Source organism: Lygodium microphyllum, chromosome 2, assembly GCF_053477565.2.
Source record: "Lygodium microphyllum isolate KBCC chromosome 2, Lygodium_microphyllum_v1.1.10, whole genome shotgun sequence".
In the NCBI taxonomy this organism is placed as follows: domain Eukaryota; kingdom Viridiplantae; phylum Streptophyta; class Polypodiopsida; order Schizaeales; family Lygodiaceae; genus Lygodium; species Lygodium microphyllum.
This window is the reverse complement of record NC_141136.1, coordinates 123,129,766-123,152,182: the sequence shown is the minus strand read 5'-3', so window position 1 is coordinate 123,152,182 and position 22,417 is coordinate 123,129,766.

Genomic DNA, 22,417 nt, shown 5'->3' with positions numbered 1-22,417 from the left:
CAACTAAATGGGACTTATACAGTATTAAATCCCATGCTTTCTATGTATCATTGCACTGTTATGACCATGCTTGATGGGTTTGAGAGAGTGTCTCTTCAGCTGGTTTCACGTTATTGGAATTAGTTTGCAAACTCACTAGCAAACTTCGCTTATGAAGAAGAACTTTTCTCCAAGTGTGGTCTTGTTTTGGATATCTCTATTCATGATTAGATAGGACCCAGTTGATTGTGGGGCCTTTCATCAGAACATGCCCTTTATGGCAGGTGATGGTTAGTATGGGTGATGCATAGTGTGGTCAAGACCCATTTTCCTTTGTTATCTTGGACCCATAGGTTGGTCAGACAACACATTACGGGTACACCTCTTGCTATTTATGCACGAGGCATGGGTCACAATATAATGCATTTAGTTTAGGAAAGGAGCCCTATTTCCTCCTTGGAATGGAGCATATTGTCGTATATTAGTGAAATTTCAAAAGGGGGGCTATGTACGAGGTGTTTTGTTTTATTTCATTAGGCCAAGAGGACTGGTTGTTTTTAGGGTTTTAATGCTTAATTTCATTAAGCCAAGAGGACCACTTAGGTTGCAGTGAAATGTTCTATTTCATTAGGCTAAGAGGGCCATATGTTGGTTTAGTGCAGGTACGTTTAATGGTTTTTTGTTTTAGTTGCATCACACAAGTTGAATGAAGTCACTGGAGGGAGCCTTTGCTGCGGAGGAGATTCTTGTGGCCATTCGAGGTGGTATTGTCCCCTTTTTGAGTTTTTCCCTTAAGAAGATAACGTTATATGTGTATGTAGGGATAAATTTCTTTTCGTTTGTTGGGGATCAGCAATCAAGGCATGCAGTCCTAGGGTTTGGTTAGGTATATATGGGGGAGATTTGAGCAATTGTCTACCTCCTATTAGGCCATTATCAGGCAATAAGGACCTATGATAGAGGGTAGTCCTAGCGACCCCATTCTGCTTACCTGCCAGGTGGCCATTCTAGGAGTCCCTGCTAGTGCGAGGCAATTAGCGAAGCCTACCAAAATATCAAAAGAAGAGCAAGTTTTGAATCTATCTAAAGATACAAATTACAGAGGTGTGTAAAAAGGGGTTCTAACCCCTCAATAAGACAAGAAAAAGGCTAAGAATTCCTACAAGTAGTTGCTTATTACCTTACGGAGACTTGGTAGATTTCTGGGGACAAATTAGACCTAGGTCGTCAGTGGACCTAGGGCTGACCTAGGGCCATCGACGGGTCCAATGCCTATCCCATGGTCGCCAATGAGAGCTAGATTTTAGGAGCCGCTTTTGAGCCATGCTTGAAGCATTTAAGGCTGTTTGTGGAGAAAAAAATGCCTAAGAAGACTAAATTTTTATGAAAAATCAAAGGGTGGTGGATGGCCGAGCTGGAGTTTTCCTAGATGCATTTCGACGTCAAGAATCCAATGTAAATCTCAATTCATCGATCGGAGGTCGTTTGACCCCCCATTTAATCCCCGTAAGATTTGCCGTTATAAAATAACTACTGGATCCAATAGCCAAAAAGTGTGTGACAAGGTCCAAGTTTATAGATTTCGATGCTACAAAGCCGCTTCTCCATACGAATCTTGAATCCGAGTTTGTTTGCCCCCTCAAAACCAAAATATCCACTTGCCGGGAAGTGTAAACACAAAAAGCATTAACCGGCTATTTTAATAATTTAAATCTTAGGCTTCAGAGAAGCTCAAAACTTTAAAAAAGCTAATGATAGAGGGGAGAGTGCAAAATTTTTTGTGCCTCTTCAAATATGATCGGTGTTACTTGATTATGCATTCTTCTAGAGAGAGAGAGAGATATACATGATCTACGTAGAGAAAGAAAGAAGATGGCTATAATCTTGACCAATTTCATGAAGAAATAAGAAATTTAATTTTTTAGTCTTTCTCTCTCCTCTCTCCTCTCTCCTCTTTGTTATTGTTCGTATGCATCAATTCAAGAGAGAAGGGGAGAGGGGTGTGATGAAGAATCTGAGAAAATGATGATGCTGGAGCGATGGAGGACATAGCTTGGGTTGATAGAGTGTGTCAGTGGCAAAGAAAAAGCATGAGCGGCCTCCCGTTATAAGATATGTGCCTCAAAATCGCGGTTTCTATACGTAAGTGACATTTTCTTTAGTTTTATGATAAATGTTTAAAGAAATTGCTTGAGGATGATTGGTATTAGTTTCTCATGCTATGTTTTCTTACAAATGCTAAGGAAAAATCAGAAAATTAAGTAGTATAATAATTTTTCCTTAAACACACAAAACCCTTAAGTTGCGGTTTTCATGGAAATAATGGAATTTGGGGTTTTTGCTAGGTTTTTTGGATTCATATGAGGTGAAAATGAATATGGAAATAATGTTGAGTATACTTGATTAGAAAAAACCAATAACTCTGAAATATCATAATTTTTTGAACAAATAAATATGAAAAAAAAATTTAAAAAATTAGCTTTTCACCTAAAAATTCAAAAAAAAATACATTTCATGTCCATGAATGTATAGCAAGGCTGGAGCATGAGGATTAAGCCTCAGTCAAGCCTTGTTTCTATCTTAGAGTATGTTTTAATCAATTTTTACATAGAAAATTACATAAAAATGAACCCTACACCTACCCAACGAATGCAAAACCTAAACAGTAGTAGGAGGGAAGAGGGTTTGTGAAAGTGGTTAGTTGCTAAAAATGATCCAAATTCTGATCTATTTGTCTATGCATAACATATAGGATGGATTATCGTTTGAATTAAGGAGACTAGTAGCACGAAGAAATTCAGTGCTAGTCTTTATCAATGTCGCACATATAATTAGTTGGAAAATCATTAAAGGGTTGTTTTTGTGCTTCACCTAGCTGGTTTCTAATGATAAAATACTTGAGCACCGTGGTCATCCACACACTTGCATTGAGCATAACTTGGTATCAAACCTGAATGCATTGCAATTGTTTGCCAAACATTGACCTACGTGGAGTGTGTGAAAGGAGCTCTCTCGCTCAACCCGTGAGACCTACAGACCGCTTATTGGTCAAGCGTTTCAAGCCGAGCGGCCATGCCTACTTCTCACATAGTCGACACACTCTCCCTATGTATCGGGTGTAGTGAGCTTACCTTGATGCCCGATCAAGCACCCTCCTCTCCCGTGCACTCAGGTAGCTCCATGATCCTCGATGAGAGCTCGAGCAACCTTAATCCCTCTTCATCAAGCTCCATCCTCCATAGCCGCACGAGACAAGAGAAGAGAATAGAAAAGAAGAAAATGAAGAGAGGAAACGGGGAGCTTCTTCTCCTCAGTCCCTTACTCTCACAAACTCACTCCCTCGCTCTCTCACACTCCCTCACTCAAGCGCACACAAGAAGCTAAGAAGAAGAGAAGAAGAAGAAGAATCTTTTTGCCACACACCACGAATGAGAGTTTCCATTAAATTTTTGACTTATATACATGCCCTCTTTCCCTTGGGCAGTCATTCCCTTTGTGTATGATCGACGGTCGTGGCCTAGCCCTTTTTCCCTTGCCCTAACTTCCTAGCTTAGTCTTACCACTTGTCCCTGGTTACAAATTGCACAAGAGGGAGCTTGGCGCTCTCTTACAAAGATTTTGGCTATGCCTTTATACTTGAAGATGCACCTTCTTGCTTTTGGCTTTTTTGCAGCTTTCATGGTTGCGCCTTGGACTCCTATGTTAAGAGTGGAAAAAGATTGAGTTCTTGACTGATTTTTGTTGTTTTTGAGATCTGAATGGTTAATTTTTTATGGATTTAGGGTGATGTTTGGTTGTTAATGGAAGTGTTTGAGAGTGTTTTGGATGATATTGATTATGTTTTGAAAGTTCATGATGATTCTTAGTAGAAATATGAAGCTCTGTGATGTTCTAATAGGTTATGTTGAGGTTCTGATTGGTTCTGATACCTTCTATATAGCTTCTGTTTTATTCTGATTTTCTTTTATATGAAGCGTGGATTGATGTTTGATGAAGTTTGAAATATTTTGGAAGCTTATTGAATAGTTTTTGATAGTTTGGAATGGTTTTAGTATGAGTTAGGAGGATCTGATGTTCTCTGATGACCTTCTGTAACCCTCTGTAAACCTTCTGTAGAGCGTGTGTCTTTGTTTTGTCTCTGCTATGTTTCTGTTCTGTTCTGTTCTGTAGATCTTCCATAAGTTTTCTATAGAATGTATATGTGAATTTGGAAAAGTTTTCTAACTTTTGGAAAGGATGAATCTAAGTTTAAAAGATCTAAAACCAATGGAATAAGCAGCTGCTGAAGACTGAAGAGAAGACTGAAGTGACAGTGACAGTAGTGAGCTATGAAGAGACATTGTAGTGGCTCTGGTGCCCTTTCGTACCTCCCATACCTCGTGCATCCATGACCTAAGAAGGATTATTGAGAGTCATTATTGAGTATTGCAGTGAGGAGATGATGTATTATTGAGAGAGAGAGAGAGAGAGAGAGAGAGAGAGAGAGAGCCAGAGATAGCCAATTCTATGAAAATAGTGCATCTATATATGAAAGATTGAGAGAGAAAACCATGAAGACAACGAAGATGAACATAATGTGATTGATTTCCATTAAAAAATGGTGTATTCTTTTATGTTCCTTATTCTATTGATGGATTCTATGAAGATGTTGAAGATTATGGTCCATTCTATCAAATCTGTGGGAGATATCTACTGTGATGCTGCGTGAAAATTTGTTGTTTTCTTTGTTTTGGTCATCAAAAGAATGAAATAAAAGCTTGTTGATGTTACAAGATAGATTTTCTTGCAATAGAATCCCTTTTCCTTGGTGTTTCTCTTGGGGCTCCATGTTTTTGGTGCGCAGCCCGGGGAAACTTGCCATCAACAAGCATCAGAAGAGGCTGAAAATGAAAGAAATGGCATTGCCAAGAAGAAAAGAATTCAATGGATGTTTGCAAATTTCCTTCTTCCACTAAAGAGTTGGATATTCTCATTATCAAAGCCACTTTCCACAAGAAGATCATCCCACAATGGCAGAAACATATTACCATCATGATGCAAGCTCTATGCGATGGACTATTTCCTCTTCCTGTTGAAGCAACATAAACTTGCATCTTTGTGGCAAATTGTTTGGAAACAAACTAAAGAGCGGAAGCAGAGAGAATGACTATCCATGGAATATTTGACATTTATTAAGAATTTTCCAGATATCATCAAGTGGGAGATCGTGAAGAAGCTTCAGGAGTCATGGTCTATGGAGGTTCACAAAAACAAGAAGGAAAAGAGTTGGAATTTGTTCGTGGATGCTCAATAGCAAGATACGTGGGATGCTTGGTGCACTGACTGTTTGTCCAATTAGAAACCCACTAGAAGTTGGTAGACAGAGTGTTTTTCACAACATACACTATTGAAACCATCAGAAGTTGGCATTATTATAATGATGGCACAACAACAATCCTAAGAAGAATGAGTTTTGATATTTTCAAAACGGAATGTTTCCCCCTCTGTAATGGTTTGAAAGCCGAATTCAGAGATGTTGAAAAGAAAGAAGTAGAAGAGATGTTTGGCCAGAGAATCCCCCAGAGATTGAAGCCCTCTCTGATTCTATTTTGTTGACTATTAAACAATTGGTTGAAGCCAAGCCCCTAATGAATGATGCAATCAAGAGGCAAGCGTTAGAACGAGTCCAGAGGTAGTACGTGAGAAGAGAGAAGGCAAGAATCAAGGCTGAGAACGAGCTCGTAGCAAAAGCCTCCTTTGATGCCCTAAAAGCACTCTTTACAGAAGTCCCCATGGCAACTCAAGGTCCCTTTCCTAGTCACATTCATCCTGGAAATATTGATGATAGGCTAGCAAATGTAGTCCCATTGCCAATTTTTAAGGGAGAGTACAATGAAGACCCTGATATTCATGCAGCAAAATTTATGGTAGCATGTGTGGCTAACAATGCCAGAACCCCTGAGCATTGGTTAGCAATCTTTCCCTCCACTTTCAAAGGCGCGGCATTTCAATGGTATGAGAGACAAGCAGGATGAACTTTTGGCACATGGGACAACTTGAAGTTGGCCTTCCTCACTAAATTCAGGCGTGAAGGTTTTTGAAATGCAGATGTGAGAGGAGTTCATGAACCTAAGTCAGTCCTCTAGAGAAAGAGTAGAATCTTATGTCTCGTGAATGGAAACCATCCTGAAGAGATGGACTAACCATCATTTGGACGAAGATATCCAGAAAGGAGTGTTTCTTAGAGGCCTACAAGTAGAAGTTTGCAAGTTTGTGGAATTGAGAAGACCAGTCAATCTATAAGCTACAATGGAAGGTGTAAGATTGTATGATGAAGTTGAAGCAAGGTTGTCAATGACTCTAGGAAGAGGAGTCTTACCTCCTCCCATGCCAGGAATGGTATACCCACCAAATGCAATCCTAGAGACAGTTCCCTACCCCTATCCTTAGATGCAAACAGTGATGCAATATAGTGTACCTAATCCATTGTGGTCACCACACAGACGATAGTGCCTCAAATGATGGTTCAACCACAACAATAGTGGCCTCAAACAGTTCCTCCAATGGTGACTCAACAATAGTGGAACTCTACCAACTGGAATCAACAATCCCAAGTCTCAACAGGAGATTTGAATCAGAACCAGAACAGAGGACCCTCTGGATCAACCCAATGAGTATATGCAGTAATTACATAAGCTTCTCAAACCCCTACTACAAGTACTTCAGGAGGTGAAAATGTGAAGGACTACTTATCCAACTCAGTTGCAAGTATCAAAAAAGAGCTTATGGATGTGATTACAAAGTAGCTACAGATATTGAAGTTGAATACCCCTAATATATCTACTCCTGCAGGAACTGGGAGAGATGTGATACGTTCTAATACATGGTGCAGAAAGTGTCATCAAGCGGGACATTTAGCCATTGAATGTACCCGAAAACCAACCATTCCTGGAGCCTTTTGTTCCTACTATTTGCGGAAGAACCATATAGAGGATATTTGCTCTCTAAAAGAGATGCACGAACGAAGACATAAAGATGAAAATGCAAGATTTAACTTGCGAGAATCCAAAAATACCGTATTGGGGAATATGGGAATTTTCCATAAGTTTGGGACACGTGGTCAAATCTTTGGATTTGTCATAAGTTGAACACTATAATTCCAAATCACATGCTCTATAGCTCAATAGATTCCATTTTTCAAGTTGTTTCCAATGATAGGTCACATCATATGGTTTTGAGAAACTTATGGGCATGTTATCCGGGTGCCACCTTTTTAGTATTCAAAAAATGGGAATTGGGAGATTCCCAAACTCACTAATATTGTGTTCAAAGTGAAAACAGAGGATATTGGACCAAAGCCTAGGGAAGTCCAAGGAGGTTTCCCTCTCAAAGTTACAGAGGACAACAGTTTGGCGGTGGTCAGAGATCCGAGAGGGAATGTTATAGATGTAGAGAAAAGGGTCATATCTCACCAAATTGTCCAAACCCTTGAAGATCTGTGGATTACAAGCCCTTATGCAGTTGATGCAAAGGAGAAGGCTACACTGCAAAGGACTGTCCAAGTCCAGCCCCTCTCAAGGTCACTTCCCCTGATAGCCAATAGAAGGCACAAGAGCCTGCCTCCAATTTGGTAGAGTTGGAAGTTGCCACTATCATGCGCGCCAAGAAGAAGGAAACAATTGTCCAAAAAGAGAACAACTCCCCTACAAAGACTGTGAAGTGCAACATGCCAACAAAGAGACAGAGCAGTACAGGATATAACAATGTAGTACTGCAGAGCACTGTAGTGCCACAAAGAGTCACAGAGATAGTTCCAAAAATAGGACCAGAGGACCACGAGATAGATGATATAGAAGCACCTCCAAAAACAGAGAAAGTGCCAATGCTGCCATTACTACAAGAAAAAGGAAAGATGAAAATGGGTGTAGCCCCATTCTCCAGCAGGCTGGAAAAGCCCATGGATCCTATCAAAGAATATGACTTGGAAGACCTAGACACCTTTAAACCAAACCTAACATTCTAGCAGTTGTTGATGCTATCTCCCAGCTACCAAAAGAAATTCAAAAGCATCTTGACAAGAAGACATGAACTAAGGATTGCTCCTTCAACAGCGACCAAGACCAATAAGGCCCCAGAGCTGGTAAAGGAAGTAGATGTGCCTAATGCCTTCTTAGATCCTAGAACCCCAGAGATTAGCATATGGATAGAAGGATGCTTTATTTTAGATGCATTGATTGATGGAGGCTCATTAGTAAACATAATGATGGATATGGCAATGAAGAACTTAGGTTTGCAAGGAATTCAACCTATGCAGTGACTTATCAAATTGATAGACCAAAGCAGAATTAAACCATTGGGCATCCTTCCATATGTAAAAACAACCCTTGCAGGAAGAGACTATTGGCTGATATATTTGGTGGTCAAACCAAATTCTTATGGGACCTCATACCCTCTGCTATTGGGAAGACCTTAGCTTTTTGAGGTGAAAGCCAGGACGGAGTGGTTAAAAGGAACCCTAACCCTAGGCAAAGGACCCAACAAAGTGGTGTTGAAATTGTATGGATAGCAAAAATGCAATGGATCCACATCCATCGAAGTCATAACTGACTCCTCCAACGAGGTAACAGATGGTACATCAGGAGACGAAGAGGCTCTTTCCCAAGAAAACATAGGCACAATCCTCACCACAGTGGGCACTGTAAGCCAACAACCAAAGGAAGCAAAGTCTTTGTCTATGGGAGAATACCTCCTGTCTCAACTAGAATTAACTTCTAAAATCACCTCTAACAGTGAGATAGAAGCATGGATGTACTCTTCTCCTTGTTACATGGCAGTCGCAGAGACAGTAATAGAGACAGAAGCAGAAGTAGAAATAGACACAGAGATGGAGGACCTGTTCTTCTCCTACAGAGCCTCTACAGAAGCAGAGATAGAGTCTCTAGAGAAAGAGGATGAAGACGATGAGGAAAAAAACAAAGCAGGTTATGAAAGTGCAGTTGAAGAAAATCCTCTGATAGCAGATGATCTTGTTGATGTCCCTACAGAGACCTCAGAGGCCGAAGATCTCGGGATGTTGGATGGAATGGCCATGGTTCCATTTTGATTGACCAATGGACCACAAAGTATGAAAAATTTACATAAGCAATGGATCAAAGGCATAAAAATTAAGTTCACCAGTGGCTTCTGTCGCCCTGACCATTCATTCTAGAGAAAAGATGATGATGATGCCCCCTATCAACAGAAGCTAGAGCCATTAGAGCCACAGTTTCTAGAAGGTACGTGCTATGTGACATTCCTAGACGCATCCTCTAAAGATGAATCTCTAAGTCTAGAAGAAATCACCACTCACACAGAAGCAAACAAAGCTCTGATACCCTTCCAGCAATCTCAAGAGACAAATGAGTCATCTGTTCAGAAGGAGGACACTAGTTCTAGTGGAACTTCATACAAGGACATTTATCCACGAAGTGGAAGGTGAAGGGTTACCATTGACTGAAGTACTTACCTTCTTACAAAGATGGACTAGCATTTTGTCAAAGTGACTAGAGGGAATGTTACCAACGTAACCTATAAATCATATTTATATGCTTTCTTGACATATTTAGGCCTTAAGAAGGGTGTGCTACCTCCTCCTCCATCTGACTTAGTTCCTCCCTCTCCACCTTCAGAAGATTCAGAACCCATTGGCATAGAGGATATTGACTCCCCTCCTCCATTGGTCATTCAGAGGAAGCGCTTGAAGCGTGTAGTAGAGAAAATTCCACCCATCATTCCTTCAGTATCAGTTCCTGCTACCTTTGAAAGTGACCTCCCTACCTACCTCACATGCAACAACTTATTCAGGGCACATCGAGAGGGTTCTTTGGAAATATCAGTTCTTTCGCTGAACAATTTAGTGTCGGGGGATGTCATTTCTTTCCTTTGTAACGACATCCAGAGTTCTATTGAACTCTCAGTGGACAGCTTGTGTTCAACACCTATATGCTTCTTTCTATAAAGAATTGATGCAATCCAAAGACCAGATGCATAAGGCAACCACAGAGTTAACCTTTACTAAAGACACTCTTGCCGATCTATTTAAGAAGATGGAGCAACAGACACAAATGATTGAGACCTAGAGAGAAGAAATATCTTCATTGAAAACTCAGTTAGCAAATGCTCAATCAGAGGTCACTAGAGCTTCGAAAGAGAAAGAGAAAATCTCCAAAGAAGCTCAAGGGTTTAAGACTCTTTTAAATACAAAACTGTCAACTTTGCAGAGTGCTCACAATACAGTGGAATCCCAAGCTTCCCAGATTAAATAGTTGAAGGACCAACTGACACAATCACGGTCCATTTCTCCAAGCCCCCGTGTCCCCATGATTCCTTCTATATCTCAATAGGACTTGGCAGTTCTCTAGAGACAGGCCACATTATGTCTGTTGTTTCAAGATAAAGTGGAAAGATTGTAGTCCATGATGGATTTATTATGGTCTACATTTGAGCAATTTCAAGAGTATGTTCCGACCATTCCTTTTTTGTCCACTATCAGCTATAGAAGTTGGCCTTCTATATTAAGCTCTCAACGATGGATCTCCCTCTTCCATAGGATGGTTGGAGTGGGGCTTGGTCTTCTGATTTATTGACAGAAGTTATTTGTATGGTCTTTGAAGATTCTATGACGACGGATACCATGTTGCTGTCTTATATGTATCTACAAGGTAATCTGTTAATTTTAGATTATGTAGATTTAGCTTGGTATGTGGGGGATCTGGTCTTACAAGCTGCCTTATATGTCAACCATTTGGAGTTGAGGATAGATGATATGTTCCAGTGCTATTCTTCTAAAATGGCTACTTGCCTTAACACTTTATGGCATTCAATGATTGATTCTATAGTCCTAAACCAACACCAAAATACAGCTTCTACTTATGTGCAGAGCACTAACCAACTGAGGGTGGATCTCCTAGATTATCTTTCCAAGAACCATCCATTTGATTCATCCTTCTTTGATGCCTACCATCGACGATCTGTTTTAGGTCCCTTTGTTCCTAGCTTATTGTACTATCAACAAATGGACCATTGCTATGATCCTTATTTTTCCCTTTATTAATCCAACTCAGCAGCTATCTTACCTCTCCTTTTTCAACCTCAGGGTTTTCCTCAAATTGCAATCTTTACCTATTGTTCTTTCATTGAAGATCGAGTCTTTTTCCCTTCTCCACCATGTCCTTCCCCATCTATCCATATACCTTCTACTTTTCTTGCTTATCAATTGACACCTTTCCTAATTGATTCGCTTAAATTTTTAGCCACTCCTTCTTTATCTTATTTCTCATTTTATGATTTTTCCTATTCATCTCTTCATCCTCTTTTACTCATTCCTCTTCCATCTCCTGCCACTTCTATTTCTCAACCCCCTCAATTGGTTAGTAGGTAGTACGAATGATTTGATCAGCAGATTTCGAGAAGAAGAGGATGGAGCTCAACTAATTTTCTCAGAGGACCACATATTAATTGGCCATTAATTCCAGGGGACTTGACAACTACTAGTCAAGCATACCTGAATTACCTCCAATTTTCTCAACAATATCCACAATCTCTAGATCCTTCAATGAGATTGACAACCCATTTTTCTTGGTACCTAGCATATATGCATAGGCATTCCCATAACAATCAAAAGGCCATTCCAAAGATTTGTATGAATGTCAATGTGAACATTGATTCCCAACAATTGGATGTCCTATATTTTCATGCCCTTTGTCTACCTAGTAGATACCTTGTTTTGCTACCTTCAATTCTTTCAGAATCCTCCAAAATCTTTTGTAGATGAATCTTTATCCATGGATCGCTTTCGTAATCATCAAGCTTTTAAGAGGGATCATCTTCATTGATACCCTTGAATGTATCTTCTATGCTTCTTAATGAGACATCTTTTGGAGGTGCCATTAAGATGGTCGTGTTTGTGTTTGTGCTATAATAATTTGTATGTGATGAGTTCGTGCTAGTTAAATAATTTGTTTGAGAGCTTTCTTTTCAACTATTGATGGTGATGGTGGATGGCAAGCCTACAATGGAAAACTGAAGAACCTCTTATATCATTTACAAATTTGTTATGACTTTTTATTGTTTATCAGATGTATTAATGAATAACGAAGTTTTTCTTTAGTAGTATTCTTTCCTAGATACAGGTGATAAGTTGGGGTCGTGGTGGAGTGATTATTGAAGATACTACAGAAGATCAAATTGAGCTATTTACTGAACTTACATTCTTCTTTTCCTTAGGTCGCAAGGATGCTTCCTTTCTAAGTGTGGAGATATGTTGAGAGTGGAAAAAGACTAAATTTTTGACTGATTTTTGTTGTTTTTGAGGTCTGAATGGTTGATTTTTTATGGATTTAGAGTGATGTTTGGTTATTAATGGAAGTGTTTGAGAGTGTTTTGGATGATATTGATTATGTTTTGAAAGTTCATGATGATTCTTAGTAGAAATATGAAGCTCTATGATGTTCTGATAGGTTCTGTTGAGGTTCTGATTGGTTATGATACCTTCTGTATAGCTTGTGTTTTGTTCTAATTTTCTTTTGTATGAAGCATGGATTGATGATTGATGAAGTTTGAAATCATTTGGAAGCTTATTGAATATTTTTTGATAGCTTGGAATGGTTTTAGTATGAGTTAGGAGGATATGTTGTTCTCTGATGACCTTCTGTAACCCTCTCTAAACCTTCTGTAGAGCCTCTGTCTCTGTTCTATCTCTACTCTGTTCCTATTCTGTTCTCTTCTGTTCTGTAGATCTTCTATAAGTATTTTGTAGAATGTATGTGTGAATTTGGAAAAGTTTTCTAGCTTTTGGAAAGAATGAATCTAAGTTTAAAATAGCTAAAACAAATGGAAGAAATAGTTGCCGAAGACTGAAGTGATAGTGCCAGTGACATTAGTGAGCTATGAAGAGACACTATAGTGGCTCTGGTGCCCTTTCATACCTCCCATACCTCTTGGGAGGTGCATCCACGACCTAAGAAGGATTATTGAGAGTCATTATTGAGTATTGTAGTGAGGAGATGATGTATTATTGAGAGAGAAAGAGAGAGAGAGCCAGAGATAGCCAATTCTATGAAAATAGTGCATCTGTATATGAAATATTAAGAGAGAAAACTATAAAGACAATGAAGATGAATATTATGTAATTGATTTTCATTCAAAAAATGTGTATTATTTTATGTTCCTTATTCTATTGATGGATTCTATATGAAGATGTTGAAGATTAAGGTTGATACAATCAATGGGAGATATGTACTGTGATGTTGCGTGAAGATTTGCTGTTTTCTTTATTTTGGTCATCAAAAGAATGAAATAAAAGCTTGTTGATGTTACAAGATAGATTTTCTTGTAGTAGAATCCATTTTCCTTGGTGTTCCTCTTGGGGCTCCATCTTGGTGGTTGTTCCTATGCTTTTAGATTTTTTCTGAGCGAGTTCTCTTGTGAGGCACCTTTTCCTTTTTTCCACCTTACACTTTTCCTCTTGATGCCTCTTTTTTCAATTTCTCTATTCTGCAGTAAACATTACCCCCCTGGTAGCCGAGTGCTAGTCCCATGGCACTGCTGGGTGGTGAGTTGGACAGTGATGATGGGGTAGCTGGGTGGCTTTTTGAGTTTGTATACAAGCCATGGTTGAGGATGTGTTGGAGGGATTTATGTTTGGAATTAAAGATGGTGTTGGAGCGAGCGGGGAGCTGGTTGTGGTGGAGGTCTGCCTTTGAAATTAACAATGGTGTTAAGGAAAACCCCCTTCTTAAGGTTGGCCCTACCCTTAACTAAAATTGGGATTGGGTGGATCCTTGTGTGAAGAGAGGCTGGTGGGTGGATCCATCTTTGAAATTGAATATGGTGTTAGATGGGTCCTGCCTCTGGCCCTCAGTGGTTGCCTTCTCTTGCACTGTTCCAAATGAGCTTCTTCATTCACTTTTTGATTGGGGCTATTGCGGTCTACCCTCGCTTTGTTACGCTTGCATGGTGACATTGTTGCATAAGATGGCCCCGTTCGTAAGTGGGTGTTGGTTCCACGAGGACAATGTGGTTTTGAGCTAATGAAGGTTCGATGAGACCAGGTGGATGTGTGAGTCGATGATGACGTGGTTATAGAGGAATTGGGATTGGGAAGAAACAAATCACCTGGTTAAGGTGGTGGGGGCCGGGGGTGTATTGCATGGATGATGGGGCCGCCAAAGTTGGTAGTTGAGGCCTTTGTTTGTACTTGGAAAGAAAAGAAGGTGCACTACCTTGGGGTGTCTCTGCCTTACTATGTAGTGTGTGGTGCACGTGCTCGTGGAATTGGGAGATGGGCCCTTAGTGGTGTCCCATACTTGAGAAACCAATTTGTGCATCATTGTATGTGTAGTACGTTGCTTAGGGAGATAGGTCTATGAGAATGCCCTGCCCTTGATATGCCCTAAGCATGTGTAGGGGGGGATGGGGCTAGGTAAGGAAAACCCTAGGTGTAGTGATCATGGCACTCAATATGCTTTTGGGGGGTCCAGTGTTTCCACTTTTTCTTTCTTTGTCTTTATCTTTATCTTTTTCTCTTTTTTTTTGAGTATATGATTATAGTTGGCATTTTGATATAAGGGGTGCTCTTACGCTCTTCCCTTGACTCTACCCTGATCTTCCTCAGACGATTCGCGTGGTGGTCTTAGGGACTTAGTAAAAAAGGTGCGGCTCTATAGCTATTCCTTGATACTAGCCAAGTTTGCATTAAGAGCTATGGTTGACAAGAAAGGATGATTTCATATCATAAAGTGGCTATCGCTCATGTCCTCAAGGATCCTTATACAAAAAGAGGGAAGCAGGGTTGCCCTCATCATGAGCCTACTGGCCATAATGCAGCTATCCTAGGTTAATGTCAAAAAAGAGTGGGGGAAAGTGGGCTTCCTCAATTGCTGGATTTTGTTTAAGCAAAAACCTAATGGCCCTAAGGTAATTATAAGTAGTTATGAAGGCTGGTCATCTGGGCAGGAAGAGAAATTATCGAGGAAGCAGTTGATGGATGGGCGTAAGTCCCCTGCTTTAAAGGTCATGCATTCCTCAGGAGTTGTTGCATTGACGTTGTAGAACTTTAGGAAGTTGTACTTGCCATCCACCCCCATATCGTAATCCACTCCATGTCTGCGAGGGTAGGGCATGTAGATAGGGTCATTCCATTCCTCCGGTAGTGTGCCGAAAAAGGTCATCTATTCATCAAAATTGGTATCCCAAATTCTCCTCCGCCACTTTGGTTGCACCTCGTAACCTCGAACGATTTTGGAAACCTGATAGACCTTATCCTACCAGTAGTCTGCGGGTTTTTGCCTCCATTGTGTGATCACAATGCTCTGCTTCTTGACCCATTAGTTTGCTAGAGTATTGTGCAAACGAATGATCCTTTCCACTACCTCCAAGGGTAAGACTCTATCCAAGGCTAATGGGTAAAGGAAGGAGAACTTGAAGGGTCCGGATTGGAGCTCTCGCTGTTGCCAAATAGTTAGCTCCTACAGCCAGTTGATGGGATGGTGATCTTCGTGCAGTGGCATAGGCTTGTTGGGAAGCTACTATGGTCATGCTCGTGCTCTTTACTAGGCTTGCTCCACAAGTTCTCATCTTCTTCTTCTTGCAACAATAATGTGATGGACCTAAAAACGGGCCGGCACTGGCTCATGCACTAGCCGGGCCTCGTCACTGCGCACAAGACAACCCCTCGGCCTCGCGGCCAGGAGCGTCTATCAAAATCTCTGCCTTCCTAAACATTGCGTTTGTAATACGTTGTAGTCCAACTAATCCTAACCCAATATTACTCCTCAGAGGGAGTCCCTTTCACATAGCCAAAAGGCTCGAATCACATACACATGGGGTTCCTCCTACGGCTGAATGCCGTCAACCCTCTGCGACTCTCCTACACCTTGTGGATTGGCCCCTCGATGTGTCGCTCAACATATAGACATTTCGCACAAAATCCACTCAAGGTACTATTTAATCGTATACTGGAATGTACCATTGTCCTTACTTCTCTTTTCCCTAGACCCCACGACTAGCCTATGGCTTAGGGTGTCCTGTCTCTCACTCAACGTGGGTCACTATCCTAATGAAAACAATTGCTGTGCATCCAGGATTTCTGATACCTTTTAATATTTCCATGATTTATGCATATTATGGATGCTAAGTGCTCAAACAATTATAAAATCAATATTGTGCACATGTGCAAAACCATTCTTTTAATGGTTTTCAACTACCGTTCGTGCTTCGTTGCATGGGCCTAGCACCGAGGTGATCCTCGTGCTACTAAGCTCTTAATTTTAATTATCATCCGTCCTAAATGCTATGCATAGAAATCAGCAACTTTCCCATCATCTCACACGGCATTTAGACATATTTCAACTCCCCTACCCTCCCCCGTTTAAATATTGCATCGTTGTATGGATTTATAGGGCATTTTACCATCATTTTATGTGAAAAAAACGGAAAAAGACACCCTAGAACAAGGTGGGGTTGAACTGAGGCAAATCCTCATGGTTCAGTCCCCACAAACATTCACAAACATTGTTCTTATTTATCCTTATTTTTCGAAACCCAAAATTTATTTTTCCCCTATTTTTTTTAGGGTTTTTCCACCCTTTTCTTGTATTTTCCCTTATTTTTTGCATTATTTAATTACTAAAAATTCAAAACAGGTTATGGGCTGTGGCCCTTAGTTCCCTCTTGCAGAAAAATGAAAGTTTAGTTGGTGTTCCTATTTACTTTCCCATTTTTATGCCAAAAAACCATCATTCCCCCTTGATTTTCCATGTTTTACGTGTTTCAATGTATTATTTTGATCACAAGATGCATATTTTTCTGATTTTCTGATTATAACCAGCAAGAACTCATGGAAAACAGCCACATAAACAATTTTTAGCCCACAGGAACAACATTTTATCAATCAAAAGCTATAAAATCTCAAATTTCCTTTGAAAATTTTGAATTACCGCTTATTTGCGTGTTTCGGGTTTCATGTCCATGGCTGCAAATCTGAAAATCAGCAGCACTTCATGCTCAACACCATCACAAATCACCATTTCCAGCCCGTGGAGCAATCCGATCCATGCCGGACAAGCCTCCATCATTCTTTCTTCTTCCTTCTTCTTCCCACATGAACTCCCTCTTAGAGGAGAGAGAAGGAGGAGAGAGAAAGACTGATTTTCTCTCTCCCTCTACAAGCTGCCATTCCCCGCGTGGATTGAAGCGATACAGAGCGGATGTCGAATGTGGAAGCCTGGCATGATCCAATCTATGGCTTACTTGACAGAAGGAATCTCCATTTCAGGGGGGGGGGCGCGTTTTTTTTTACGGCTAAAAAAACAGCCGCCACCCCCCCTCCATGACGTTTTTTTTTTTGGGGGGGGGGGGGGGGTGGTGCCAAAGGTCACCCCCCTCTAGTCACACCTTTTGGAATTTCCCCTTTGGCCCCTTTTTTGGGCACCCCGGCCGATTTTTGGGCCACTACCTCATACGGACTCCGATTGTCGTGCTGTAAATTTATGGGCATCCCTCTCGGCATCCCGGACAGGCCTGCAGCTCCCACATCCTATCCTGACTGACAAAAAAATTACTAAAAATCCAGACGTGTCACTTGGGCGCCCGTCGACTGCTTATGCTTAAAATCGTCCTAGATCGAGCCGCCGCCTTTGACGTTGAATATTTTTCCCTTGAATTTCATAATTTTTAGCTATTTTTAAGCACTTCCCGACACCAAAATTCCGCTCTCATAATGCACTCACAAACGTGGGCACCCCTCTGCCTCTTCTAGGGATAGATCAGGAAAGGCAAAACTAGGCTCTTTGATATGCGACTCTTCTTCGAGTTTTTGCTCGAAGTCCGGTCCTTCCTCGGTGTCTTGTTCCATTGTGGGTTGGATTAGGGGTGGATGGGACTGCTCTTGTTTCGCGAATCCAAGTTCCTCGAGCTCATCAGTAGAGGTCAGCTTATCACAAGTAGTTGTGTTGTTGCTCCTTGGTTATGCATGTGCCGGTTGGGAGTGCGCATTCTTGGCCATACCTTAAAGCTCTGGTTGTCAACTCCAGATTCCTTTTCATTCTCTCCACCGAATCCTCACCTTCAACTTGTGTGATATGAAGCACTATGCTCAAAAAAGCTTGCCTCTCGATGTGTTGGAGCATGCTTGAGTGGCTTCAGCTCTAGATTCTACAAGCACCCTCTCTCACTCTGCCACTACCATGGGCTCTATCAACCCTCGCACTCTTTTAAAGTTGTGTCTCTCCCACTGCTGTGTCTTCTCTTCTAGATCTTCCATACCCCTTTGCATCTCCTGAGACAGCATCATTACCACCTACTGCTGCTCATCCCACACTTCCAGCATTTGGGTCTTCTATTTATCCTAGCGGTTTAGTTGGTCGGCTATTCTTCTAGCTTGATCAGCCACACGGAGAACTATTTGTGGGCCTCTGCGAGCCTTTTTTATAGATCTTCAGTAATTTGTGCATGGCTTTTTAACTTCACTAGGTGTAGTTTTCTTTCAGTCATGGCCATGGTTATTAGTCCCTCCACTTCCTGCTGGGGCATTTTGCAGGTTGTCCTACAGGCTCCTTGTGGCTTCTTCCATGGCCTCTTCCTTCTCCTTTGACACGACTCCTATCTCTCTCTCTAGCCTTCCTTGCTCTTCTATTGCTAACCACAGTGTGAATACCATGGCATCCTCCTATTCTTGGTGTTGTTCTTTTGATGCCTAGTCTCCTTTCCGCAGGCTCTCCTGTAGTTCCGCATTCATTGCTTCCACCCATGCCATTCATTGCTAGAGCTCAGTGCATTGTTGGATGAGCAACTTGTGGCCCCACTGCTCCGCCACTAGGTCTTGGGCTTCATCCTCTAGCCTCTGCCTTAGACGAGATCTTCATTCTCTTGTGCCACCTTTTCTTTGGCAGTGAGTTGCTCTTTCAGGTTTCGAATTTCTCTAGCCTTAGATCCATGACAACTTCTCCTTTAGCCTCTAGTTCTGCAGTTGTGGCCTTCTTCTCTTCCTTAGCCTTCTCTAGTTGGACTAGGATTTCAACTACATAGGCATCATAGTCCATAGCCCGGGGCATTGTTGAAAATGTTGTGGTGGTGGATGCTTCAACCTTTGCTGCTTGGGGTCTTGCCTTGACTCGGTGTCTGCTGCAACCAGCCTTTTGTCTCCTGTCCCTACACTATCTCTTGTACTTTTGTGACCAAGAAGTGCATCATGGACATGAGTTGAGTGTTGTCCATAGCAGGGTGCTGGCTCCTGTGTTGTGGAGGCGGTGGTGGCAGTTTGAGGTGTGAGTATCAAAGGGAGGAGATGGAATAGGGACTTTCCCTCTCCTGCAACAACAAGGGCTGATCCCACGCTATCACTTGGTTTGTCTTTGTGCCCTAGGCTCAAAGGTGGCCATTTCTTTGGTACCGTGGGTCTCCTCTATAGACCTGTGCATGGCCTCTACCATGTATTCATCCTCCTTTCTCCTTAGATCCTCAACCTCTTCTTCCACTCTCCTTCTCCTCTCCTCCTTGAATCTTTGTGATTCTTCTATCACTTTCCTCATTTCTTCCTCCTCTTTTCTCCTTCATTCTTCTTCTGCCCTTTTGGATTCTTTTTGGGCTCTTTTCAGCTCCGCCCATTCTTCCTTCTTCATCTTCTCTCTCCTTTATTGTTGGGGCTTCGTGACCTTCTTCTTCTCTTGAACCCTGGCCTTCTTTTGGATAGTCTGCACTTCCTACTCTCCCTGGTCACTAATGGTTCTCTCGCTGGATTTCTCTACATCAGGATGCGGTGACTGTTGGGGTCTCTCTCCTACCTCCTCTTCAACTCCTTCTGCCTTCTTTATGGCCTCTTGGATGATAGCCATTAAGACTCTGCAGAATCTGATCGTGGAGGCCTTTGAGGCAAGTTTCTTATGCGCTGATCTGGCTGTTGAGGCTAGGGACTCCCCTCTTGTTGGTGCTGTGCTTGTGGCTAGGATAATGGCCCAAGTCTTGATAGTTTTTAAGACAAACCCAATCCACTTCTTCAGGGGACCCTATGGATATGCTCTCGAGTAGTGGCACACCAATTCTGTTCATCAATGCGTTGTACCTTTGTCTCGAGAAGAGGGCATGGGCCATCTTTTCTTTCATCCTCACTTCTGGGTTTGGGATGTCTAATAGACTTATCCCATCCATCGTGTACACATCATTCTTATTCACATCTACTATTTCATACACATCTCTTTGATGGCGATTTTCTTTCTTGGGGGCCAAACCTAGGAGCTTCTCCACCATTGCAGTACTTAGGGCCACCTCCACTTGGCTTTCTTCGTCTCCTGTCCTGATTGTTACTATGCCGCAGTTTCTTGCATCATCAAAGCTTCTCAGGACCTCTGCACACATGTTGTAGTCAACTGCTTGCCCTAATTTCTCCACGTACTTCCAGAGGGCACATTTGTCCACTAGTTAATTTACACTCAGCTCCTCCAGGATGGCTTCGTCCAAGTTTAGTGTATGTTTGAAGGCGAAATGGCTAAAGCCCCTCGTCTCGACACTCAGGATGTACCTAGTCTACTCTTCTTTCGTGAAACGGAGCTTGCCACTTTTATCTTGTCCCATCATTGTGGGTACCTATCATTCATCATAATCCAACATTAGTATTCCTCAAATGACTTTCTGATAAATTGGCATCCCTAGTTTACTCAATTCTTGAATGCCCCAAGAAAGAACACCAAAGGCAAAGAGAAGAAGACATAGTTGGTATCAATGGGGTGGCAAGTGCAAATGCATGGCCAACTTGGTAGTGCCAATCCACGAAAACATGGGAAGAAAGGAAATTATGCACATGCAAGCATGGGATAGCAAGAATACTTTAGTGCTGGTACCATTTTTCATGTTATGGTTGGACAGGCACCGCGTACGAGAATGTATGGCACAAATCCCTATGGTATATAGCAGTCAATGCATGGCTCACATGCAGGAAATTGATTTTTCTTTCATGAAGAGAATGAACAAGCTGAATTAAAGACATGAAATTTTTCAAACAGCAGCCTATTCATCCAAAACATTTTCGATATTTTCTTTCCAACCCTTTCTATTCTTTTGTGCTTTTAACTTTGATTAAATCTTTTTGTTTCCTTATTTTTTCCTATCATCTTATCCCCCTTAATCACCTACTCACCTCACCTAATCACCTTACTCCCTCCCTCCTCAGGAAATGATGAGAACCCTTCCTAGGATTGGACATGGGAGAGGCAAGGCATTCGAGCATAGTATGGTGCTATCTATTTTGGCATAAGCCAATCATAGAAATCAGGGTTGTATTCCAAGTGGGCATGACGATCAAGATTACGAGGGCTAACACATACTTGGGTAATGTTAGTTAGGACATCGATTAGAAAATCACCCAAGTTAATGCACCTAGCCACATGTAGCTCCTCTTCTGTAAGGATGCAATCAATGTAAGGGTGGGCTAAGACCTGCTGGTCGTTTAGGTGTTTGTTTTGAGTGATGGCCAAGACCCTGAAAGAGGTTGGTGCTATGTAAGTTGGGTCATACTTAGTTGTTCTAATCGCACGTCACTGCTTAGCATTAGTCATTACTTGGCAACACCATTTCTCCCATTAGAGGCATAGGTTACACCATTTTTGTAGGAACGATGAGACAGAGTTAGTGAGGCGAGTGAGTTCCTCAAGCTCAATAGGTGATGCAATCCTTTGGGGCTTGCGATATGATGTTAGTAGCCATCTAATGAGTGCATGGTCTTTTGAGATTTCACCATTATCAATCAACTCCTTTGCAATCTTGGGGAATTTTATGGTCATGAACTTGTATTCTTCCCAAGTGTAGGATAAAGAATGAACATCAGAGGCAAGGGGTTCATCAAGATCTCATAGATCTTAGCAAACGTGGCGAAAGTATGGTCCAAGATATTGATGCAAGTCACCAAGTAATCTCATGTATTCTCATCAAGGTCCTTAGCGATCATTAGGAACAAATGTTGCTTGTAGGAAGGCCAGTGGAATTGGGCTAGATAGTGATGGTTCTAGTGGGGTAGCGGACTTAACAGTGTAGGTGTGTTTAAGGGTAGCTCTATAGTCTAATCCATGTGTCCAATGCTACTTTGGGGTACTAAGGGTGGCTCCAGTGGCATAGATGGTGCATTGCCCTTTTTTTGCACAGCCACTCCGGTGCCAAGCTCTCCAGACTTAGATGATTTCGGGGTATCAAGCTGTTGTTTGGGTCGATAGATTGGTTGGGGTTTTTTGACTGTAACTATTGCGGTTTTTGTAGGCTTTGCAGCTCGGGTTTCCTAGGTGTTCACTACCTTAGCAAGAGTGTGGCTTCCTAGAGATGGGGTGGCAAGTTATGGTCGTGGTTGGGCTATGCCTCTAGGATTTTCCTTCTTGGACACCCATATCCAGGTGTTGCATTCGTAGTATCCTTGGGTTCACAATAGATCTTTAGGGAT